General features: G+C 45.1%; 1 protein-coding gene across 4 annotated transcripts in view; it reads right to left on the reverse strand.

Annotated features, from left to right (window-relative positions):
• Nucleotides 1-8,171, reverse strand: part of fcho1 (FCH and mu domain containing endocytic adaptor 1) — a 36,584-nt gene extending 28,413 nt beyond the window's left edge. For 2 of the 4 annotated variants that reach the window (XM_083554864.1, XM_083554862.1), the window contains exon 1: nt 8,027-8,171. The gene's annotated coding sequence lies outside the window, so the exon portion shown is untranslated. Of the gene's footprint in view, nt 1-2,026; nt 2,242-8,026 lie in introns of those variants that run through there. The other 2 variants (XM_083554865.1, XM_083554863.1) reach the window with 2 other exon arrangements.
• Between the last annotated feature and the right edge of the window lie 1,017 nt (nt 8,172-9,188).

A 9,188-nucleotide genomic window follows, 5' to 3' on the forward strand; every position in this document is an offset into this window, starting at 1 on the left:
GAGCATTTTAACGCTTACTCAAACATCACAGAAGATCTGCCAAACGACTTGAATTACACATGACTTACACCAAGGTTCCTCTGGAGAACCTACAACCTCACCGTCGAATAATTCTACACTCAGGAAGTGGTGCGGCCAAAAGTTTGTGGACATCTAACCATAAGATTGGGATGTGCTTTTTGAAATTTTCAGACCCTTCTTCATCTCTCCATGTCAGTCTCCCTTCATCTCCAGATCCCTCTCCATGTCAGTGTCCCTCCATCTCCAGATCCCTCTCCATCTCTCCCTGTCGGTCTCCCTCCATCTACAGAACCCTCTCCATCTCTCCCTGTCGGTCTCCCTCCATCTACAGAACCCTCTCCATCTCTCCCTGTCGGTCTCCCTCCATCTACAGAACCCTCTCCATTTCTCCCTGTTAGTCTCCCTCCATCTCCAAATCCTTTTTCCTCTCTCTCTGTCTGGCTCCCTCTTTCTCTGATCCCTCTCCATCTCTCCCTGTCGGTATCCCTCCATCTCCAGATCCCTCTCCATGTCAGTGTCCCTCCATCTCCAGACCCTTCTCCATCTACAGAACCCTCTCCATCTCTCCCTGTCCGTCTCCCTCCATCTCCAAATCCTTTTCCCTCTCTCTCTCTGTCTGGCTCCCTCTTTCTCTGATTCCTCTTCATCTCTGTCCGTCTCCCTCCATCTCCAAATCCTTTTCCTTCTCTCTCTGTCTGGCTCCCTCTTTCTCTGATCCCTCTTCATCTCTCTCTGTCTGTCTGTCTCCCTCCATCTCCAGACCCCTCTCCATCTCTCCCCTCATCTCCAGACCCTTCTCCATCTACAGAACCCTCTCCATCTCTCCCTGTCCGTCTCCCTCCATCTCCAAATCCTTTTCCCTCTCTCTCTCTGTCTGGCTCCCTCTTTCTCTGATTCCTCTTCATCTCTGTCTGTGTCCCTCCATCTCCAGACCCCTCTCCATCTCTCCCCTCATTTCCAGATCCTTCTCCATCTCCAGACCCTTCTCCATCTACAGAACCCTCTCCATCTCTCCCTGTCCGTCTCCCTCCATCTCCAAATCCTTTTCCTTCTCTCTCTGTCTGGCTCCCTCTTTCTCTGATCCCTCTTCATCTCTCTCTGTCTGTCTGTCTCCCTCCATCTCCAGACCCCTCTCCATCTCTCCCCTCATCTCCAGACCCTTCTCCATCTACAGAACCCTCTCCATCTCTCCCTGTCCGTCTCCCTCCATCTCCAAATCCTTTTCCCTCTCTCTCTGTCTGGCTCCCTCTTCCTCTGATCCCTCTCCATCTCTCTCTGTCTGTCTCCCTCCATCTCCAGACCCCTCTCCATCTCTCCCCTCATCTCCAGATCCTTCTCCATCTCCTTCTCTCTCTCCAACTTCTTCTGTCTTTCTCTCCATCTCCAAATCCTTCTCTATCTCTCACTCTCTCTCCATCCTTCTCCATCTCTTGTGGATTGAGGAGTGACTCAGGGGTTATGCCAGTTCAGGAGCTCTAAAGCAAAAATAAGTCATCCAAAGCCCTGGCTTTAACCTGTAGTGAACCTCCCAGTCTCAGTGTGTGTGTGTGTGTGTGTGTGTGTGTGTGTGTGTGTGTGTGTGTGTGTGTGATGTCACACAGCAGAGTCTCCTCACACAGCTTTATCACAACCGAGACGGAGGACTGGCGGTCGGACGTCATGGTAACGGTGAAAACAAACACTCCGACATGAGCAAAAAATAGAGGTGCAGAGAAGAAAGAGAAATTGAAGGGAAAAAAGGAGAACAAGAAGATTCTGAATAAAGTCATCCTTCATTCCATGCTTTCAGAAAACAGGTCTTCCAGAACCGAACAGAAGATCCTTCAAGAAGTCTTTGGGGAGCAAAAAGCAAATGCCAAAGAGAGGAAAAGAAAGAGGAGGAGATGAGAAACACAGAGAGAGAGAGAGAGAGAGAGAGAGAGAGAGAGAGAGAGAGAGAGAGTGAAGAGCAAAAGAGCAAAAGAGAAGTCTTTCTCTTAAGGGAAGAAGTCAGACGTATACAAACCGAAAGGTTTGGGGTGCAATTACTTCTGATCAGCTGAATATTTCCCAACAATCCCAAGTTCTTTATTCCTCTTACACCACAACCACCCGTCAGCGGTCACATGACGTTGTACTTCTTATCCGTTTCCGGCTACTACGTGCGATGTCCGTAATGATAATGATAGCATACAGACAGGAACGTGCTGAGCATCCTGAGTTGTGCAGACTTCCTGTCAGAAACTGACAACTTCCTGTCGACTGAAACCCATCTCACGCTGCCTGACGTGACGCCTTTTCCGTCTCAGATTTTAAAATAAACAAAAAATATTTATCGTCCAGAATCTGAAAAAAGGCGAACATTTCCACCATTTCAGGGTTCTCTCTTTCCATCTCTCTCCTCATCACTATCACTCTTTTTCTATCTTTTCTCTCTCTCTCTCTGTGCCTCTCATTCCTTTTGTCAATGTCTCTTTCTCTCTTTTCTCTCTCTCTCTGCCTCTTTATCTTTCTTTTTCTTTCTCTCTCCCTCTCCCTGCCTCAGTCTCTCTTAATCTCTCTCTGTCACTCTTTTCTTCTCTCTTTGCCTTGGTCTCTCTTTGTTTTGGTCTTATCTGACTTTCTTTTTGTCTCTGTCACTCTCTCCCTGTCTTGGTCTTGGCATCTTTCTTTCTTTCTTTCTTTCTTTCTTTCTTTCTTTCTTTCTTTCTTTCTTTCTTTCTTTCTTTCTTTCTTTCTTTTATTCTTTCTCTCTCTGCCTTGGTCTCTCTTTCTTTTTCTATCTCTCTCTCTTTGTCATTCTGTCTCTCTCTGCCTCTTTAATTCCTTTTTTATTTCCTTTATCTTTGTCTGCCCCTTTTCTTACTCTCTCTTTTTTCTTTATTTCTCTAACTTTTTTCTCTCTGCCTGTCTTTCTTTCCCTCTCGTTTCCCTTTTCCCCGTCTCTTTATCTCTCTCTCTTGTATCTATCTGCTTGTCTTTCTCCTCTTCTTTCTCTCCATCAGTAAGTTCACCACTCTCTCCAATTATTTTGTCTCTTTTTCTTTTTCTGTCTGAGAATCTTTCTCTCTATTTCTGTCCATCTTCCTCTTCATCTCTCTACTTCTCTCTCTCTCTCTCTCTCTCTCTCTCTCTCTCTCTCTCTCTCTCTCTCTCTCTCTCTCTCTCTCTCTCTCTCTCTCTCTCTCTCTCTCTCTCTCTCACACCCCCCCTTGGTGTTTTATAGACAGAATTGACATTATTAATAAACAGAAATAAATCAGTGTTTATCAGTTTATCTGGGGACACACACCAGAGTGTCTCCGTCTCAGTCACGTCATTATAATTAGCTCATTTACAGATTAATATGAAAACTTCACTGATCTTCTGCAGCTGCTGAGGACGAGTCCATAAGACCACAGAACAGACAGAATGAGGTAACGAAGAAGAAGAAATAATGAGCTTTTGTTGATAAGTACGTCCTCATCTCTTTCTTTGCTTCACACACACACACACACACACACACACACACACACACACACACACACACACACACACAGGGTAGGTCATGTGCTTCCCTGACGACCCAGATAACACACAGACTCGAGGTGCCCGAGTTAAGAGACGCTTCCTCTGCACTGCAGTAAATAAGACTCAGACTAAAACCACCAAACCAGACACAGAACAGAGTTTTCCACCACCAGCTCGACCGCCACACGGATTAAACACCTACATGAGCTACGTTAGCCTTATGGCTCGGTGATGTGAGAGTGATTTTCTACACAAAAACCCTGGAAGATTTCAGAAGAGGTGTCTTCATACTGACTACCAATCAGGACAAAGAAATTGTGCCTACTTAAGCAGCCTTTTTTTTTAGGGGAAGTGATGATATTCTGGTGTCCATAATGACTGCAGTATCATGGAGATGATGGGCACAAAGACCATGCGTCCTTCAACAGGTCTGCGTACTGAAACCACACCTCCTTCAGTAAGACTAAAAGGTACAGAAGCCACACCTTCTTCACTGGGACCAAACATTCCAGAAGCCACACCTCCTTCATTAAGACTAACAGGTACAGAAGCCACACCTCCTTCAGTAAGACTAAAAGGTACAGAAGCCACACCTTCTTCACTGGGACCAAACATTCCAGAAGCCACACCTCCTTCATTAAGACTAACAGGTACAGAAGCCACACCTCCTTCATTAAGACTAACAGGTACAGAAGCCACACCTTCATTAAGACTAAAAGGTACAGAAGCCACACCTCCTTCACTGGGACCAAACATTACAGAAGCCACACCTCCTTCATAAGGACTAAAGAAGTACAGACACCTGAAATAACCTCCTTTATTGGGTCTAAATAGGGAAAGAAGCCACACCTCCTTCACTTGGAAAGGTATAGATGCCACGCCTGCTTCTCTAGAGACTGATAGATATGGTACTGAGCCGCACCCCTTGTACTGAAACTAGACACAGGGGCCACACCTCCTTTACTTAAACCAACCAACAACTGAGGCCACACCTCCCTGGACTTGAGAAATCAGTAGGAGAAGAAAACAGTAAAGAGAAACATTTATTTAATGTAACGTGTGTGTGTGTGTGTGTGTGTGTGTGTGTGTGTGTGTGTGTGTGTGTGTGTGTGTGTGTGTGTTTTTGGGGTCTGTGGTGTAAATAGTGAATGAATGTAGATTTTTGTGCTTGAAGCACTGGAGCAGCTGCAGCCCCTGTAACCAGGCCTGTAGCCACCGATCATCCATCTGCTCTCAGTGAGTGTAAGTGAGTGAGTGAGTGTGTGTGTGTGTGTGTGTGTGTGTGTGTGTGTGTGTGTGTGTGTGTGTGTGTGTGTTTGGAGAGCCTGAACGCTGCCCTGTTTGGCAAAGCAGTAAGGCTGGCAGGGAGATAAAGAAGGGCACTGCGGATGAGTGGAACAAGGGAGGGTAAATCCCAGAAGAGCCTGGAGGAAGCGGCCATGTCCCAAATCACTCATACTCGAAAATCTTGCTAATAGAATCATTATTTTCCTCGAAGGAAGAAACGAAGAACCCTGAAATCTAAAGAACCCTTGAAGAGTTCTCTTTCACTCATATCATCATCATGTTCTTCTTCCTCTCACTCATTCACCCCTCATTTACATCTACATCCTTCTTCACTGGAAACCAGGTCTCTCTTTCGCTTTCGTCTACCATGTTGTGTCACCCGGCCCCTCCATCTCTCTCTCGAACCTCTCAATCTTCCTCCATCTCCAATCTGTCTCCCACTCTCCATCCATCTCTCATTATATCTCTGTATCATCTTTGTCCATTCCTTGTCTATCTGTCTTTCTCCATCTCTCTATCGGTCTCACACTCTTCATTTCTCATTCTTTCTCTGTCCCACGCTCTCTACATCTCTTGCTCTCGCACTTTCACTGTAACACATGGCATGTCTCTCACTTTTCTCCATCTCTCTGTTTCTCCACATCTCGTTCTCTCGCTCTCGCACACACACCCCGTTTCTCACACTCTTCCACATCTCTCTCTCTCTCTCTCTCTCTCTCTCTCTCTCACACACACACACCCCATTTCTCACACTCTTCCACATCTCTCCCTCTCTCTCTCACTCACACACACTATTTCTTGCTCTCACAGACTCACACAGTATCTCCATTTCTATCCTTTCTTTTCATCCTTTCACACTCTTTCCACATCTCCCTTTGTGTCTTTTTCTCACACACTCTCTCCATCTCACACAGAATTTCCACATCTCTCTCTCTCACCACCTCTGTAAGTAGTCGGTGTTGCTTTGTTTGTGACATACAGAAAGATGACAGTCGCAAACCAGACCTGTCCTGTGTGTGTCTGTGTCGGTGTGTGTGTGTGTGTGTGTTGCTTTAATTCATCATCGAACTCTAAGCCTTCACTGTTCCCCATTTAACAAGACCCTCCACACACACACGCAGCTTACGGCTGTGTGTGAGATCAGTGGCAGAACGAAAACAGAGCCAAACCTCTTCACTTCAAGAGAGTGCGTGTCTGTGCCTCAAGCAGGCAGGACCTCACAATTAAAGCTCTCACCAGTTTTGTGGTTGGTGACTGGTTGTGTCTGATGACCAGCAGGTGACCAGGAATGTATCTCTTTCTCTCTCTCTCTCTCTCTCTCTCTCTCTCTCTCACACACACACACACACAGAACTGAAAAAAAAAAAGCTTACAATACAAAACAGGAAACAATACACGCTCTGGTTTGCTCCAGCAAAACTTGCATAGAGTGTAAAGAAGCGTGGAACTGAACGTACACACACACACACACACACACGCACGCACACGCACACACGCACGCACGCACGCACGCACGCGCGCACGCACGCACACACACACACACACACACATTTATCTGAGAGATTGTATCAGATGTGTATTGAATGTATTACGAACGGAACATGGTGCTTTTACAGCTAATGGCCCTCAAGAGCGATTACAAATCCTCCCTTGAGGTTACGGTTAAAAACCAGCTTCAGCTGCATGCAGTTACACGAAATCTTCTCGCACCTGATCCAGCATCGCTTCCATCCTGACTGGGGTGCAGTCAGCATGAAAGATCTGTCCCAAAGGTGTTCAATAGGGTTGGAGCTCTCTAACAGGAGATCTTCAAATCCAACTCAATGTAAATCATATCTTTATGGAGCGAGCATCATGCACAGGGTTTGTATCATCATGCTGGGACCAGGTTTTGGGTCTCCTAGTTCAATTCAGGGGTATAAAAGTGTGTGCCTCCAAATTTGTGTTAACAGTTTGGAAAAAGAACCTCATAACTGGAAGTCAGGTGTCGCAATTCTTGTCCATATAGTGTATGTATATTTCTATGGTGAAGATCAGAGCATCGTCTTGAAGGTTGTGATTGAATCGGAGTAGAAGAAGTGATCATCAGCTTAAGAAGCAAATCTGATCATATCAGATCTCTGAAATGTTCAGCTTCATGAATGACAGCGATTTTTAGTGAGGTGATGTGGGAATAAAACTGTCCAACAAACACGGAGCAGCTCCATCCTACGACCTATGAATGGTCTGATGTGATGAAGACCGATGTGGTAGTGAGCTCCAGGAGATCCAGGTTGGGACCGGATACATGAAGGTTGTGTTTTGTTCGTCTGGTCGTTTGCAAGAAAAGTCCATTTCTCTTCACCATGGTGTGTGTGATCCGAATCCTGATTGGTCGCCCAAAATGGAACCGGTTGATATGAACACCTCCGAAGGATCGGAATCGTGGTTCTCCAGATTTACGTGGTGGAACTTCTTAAGAATTGCTCTAGAGGGAAACCACAATTTTTACACATCTGGTTCCAACCTGGACTTCCTCGAGCCCACCACCGCATGAGGGCATCATGTCACACACACTTGTTGACTGTAATATGATATTGTAGCAGTGCTTTTCATAAATATTGGCACCCTACCTATTCAATGGTGCATGGAGTCTTGGGTTTTATCACATTTCTCAAATGCAAACAGAGACCCCGTGTCAAATGTGATGTCCCTTGAATGGAGCTGAGGAGCAGAATGTTAAGAAAATATGCTGTTTATAGGGAAAAAAATTATAAAAATGAAATTAAATCAGACCTCATGAGCCTCATGTATAAAAAGCTGTACAATTTCACATAAGAGCAACTTCCTACCTTATTTAAGGCACCCTATTAAACAGCCCCAAACAAATAAGTAACACATCTATAAAATAAGTGAATAAATTAATTAAGATAAAAAAAAATAAAAATAAAAAAACCCAAACGTTTTATCAGTTTCACCAAACCCCTTCATTAAGCACGGCTTCGTCCCAAATAACGCCCAATATCGTTCACGAGCGCACTACGCGCGCCGTTGGAACCAACGTCGCTCGCGCACTAGCCAAGTGCACTATTACGAACTATACAAGCCGTTTGGGACGCGGCCGGCGTTTTTTTTTTTTTTTTTTTAATGCGTTACATGAGATGAGAGCAAGAGACAAACCGGAATGTCCGTATATGAAATTAAACCTTGACGCCTAGAACAGCATAGGGGAAAAAAAGCTCAAAATCACCTTTTCGCAGGAAGAATAAGGACAATATGGCTCATTTTCCCCCGCTTTCTCCTCAGTCTTGCAACCCGCGCCGCGTTCACTGGGATCTGATAGTAACGAGCCGCTGACAGGAGTCAAGAGAAAAAAAAAAGTCCCCGCCCATCTTTGATCTGATTGGCTGCCGCGCGTCAGCTACTGCAGAATGGCATGGCAACCGTGGAAAAGGCGGGATGCTGAGGGCGCGGAAACAGCCAATAGGATCACGAGTTTTTTTTTTCTCTGCTCGAGCGCAACGCCCACGTGGTCGACAAGAGACGCAATTGGACAAACCTCACGTCCATCATCCTGTGACAGAAAGAGACGTGTTTTATATCTGAAACATAAATGTAAACAATCCTTGAATCGTTTAATTTCAATGATATGAACTCTGGAATCAAACAAGACATTTACATCAATAAAATGTTCTCCATATTCCATATATACCACCAAAAGTATTGGGACAGCTGACTGTGGTTTATGGTCTGGCTGGGATTTGAACTCACAACCTTCACACACAAAATCCAATACCTTAACCACTAAGCTACCGGCGGGTTCTTTTTCAAAAGCAGGTAGGACGTTTTGGAGACAAGGTGGGGGGACATGATTGAGATGGTTTGGTCATGTACAGAGGAGGGACACGTGGGGTATATGAAGCGGTAGAAGAATGCTAAGGATGGAGCCATGGAGCCAGAAGGAAAAAATGAAGGCTAAGGAGGAGGTTTATGGATGTTCTAAGGAAAGGCATGTACGTGGTTGGTTCGATGATCCGTTGTAGCCTTAACGGGAGCAGATTGAAGAAGTAGTAGTAGTGTGGTTCATATCTAAACTGTTACAACAAATTTGGATGCACACAACTGTACAGGAGGTCTATAGATGCAATTGGTAGCATGACATTTTTCCTTCCTTGAACCAGGAGACTCGAAGCAGTTCCATCATGACAATGCTTGAATTGGAAGATCTTGAGCTATCAACCTCACCTTATCTCACCAACATCAGTACCTGACCATACTAACGCACATCCTTGTGGCTAAACGATCATAAATTTCGACAAGCACACGGTAAAATCTAGAGAAACATCTTCCCAGAAGAGTGGAAATCATTATAACAGTGGAAAAGAATCATACAAAATTTCTAGACATTGTTA

The sequence above is a fragment of the Silurus aristotelis genome, assembly GCF_946808225.1.
Source record: "Silurus aristotelis genome assembly, chromosome: 11".
Classification (NCBI taxonomy): domain Eukaryota; kingdom Metazoa; phylum Chordata; class Actinopteri; order Siluriformes; family Siluridae; genus Silurus; species Silurus aristotelis.